The sequence below is a fragment of the Condylura cristata genome, unplaced genomic scaffold (assembly GCF_000260355.1).
Source record: "Condylura cristata isolate star-nosed mole 26May11 unplaced genomic scaffold, ConCri1.0 scaffold00001, whole genome shotgun sequence".
Lineage (NCBI taxonomy): Eukaryota > Metazoa > Chordata > Mammalia > Eulipotyphla > Talpidae > Condylura > Condylura cristata.
Genome location: NW_004567102.1, coordinates 66,944,816 through 66,945,408, shown reverse-complemented (window position 1 = coordinate 66,945,408; position 593 = coordinate 66,944,816). Strand labels below are relative to the sequence as shown.

At 45.9% G+C, this 593-nt stretch overlaps 1 protein-coding gene across 4 annotated transcripts in view; it reads right to left on the bottom strand.

Moving 5' to 3' along the window:
- AKAP7 (A kinase (PRKA) anchor protein 7) overlaps window positions 1–593 on the bottom strand; it is a 90,090-nt gene that overhangs the window by 86,643 nt on the left and 2,854 nt on the right. The window lies entirely within an intron of this gene.

Genomic DNA, 593 nt, shown 5'->3' with positions numbered 1-593 from the left:
GGACTGCTTATCTTTCAAAGATAAATAATAAAGTATTTATATATATAAAACTGTATGTGTTGTTTGATTTGATGGGGTGCAGGGCCTGGTGCCTCAAAATATGCCAGTTTGGCATACTGCTTATTTTTATTATTATTATTATTTTAAAGATTTATTTATTCATGCATCATGCATACAGAACTGGGGCACAGGACAGAGGTGCAGAGGTGATGAAAGGATTCACCAGAGACAGAGTGGGGTGCATTACAGGCAGATCAAGGAAGTACACTGCTGAGAGGAGCAGAAGGGAACAGTGGGTGAGACAGGAGAGGTCTGCCACACCATGTGGGTCATCTTCCTGTCCAGGGATTGAAGTTGTGTTGAAAAGGCTGGGGCTAGCTTCATAGTGCTGCTCCTTAACCAACTGCACCACCAGGGAAGCCCATCTTGCTTGTTTTTAATTAAGAAATAGCTGACTGACCCTCCCTGGTGGTGCAATGTATTAGTACACAGCACTACAAGCCAGCCGCAGCCACTTAAGTGCAAGTTCTATCCTCAGCCTCTGAGGTGACCCACATGGTGCAGCAGACCTCCCTTGTGTCGCCCCCTGCCCG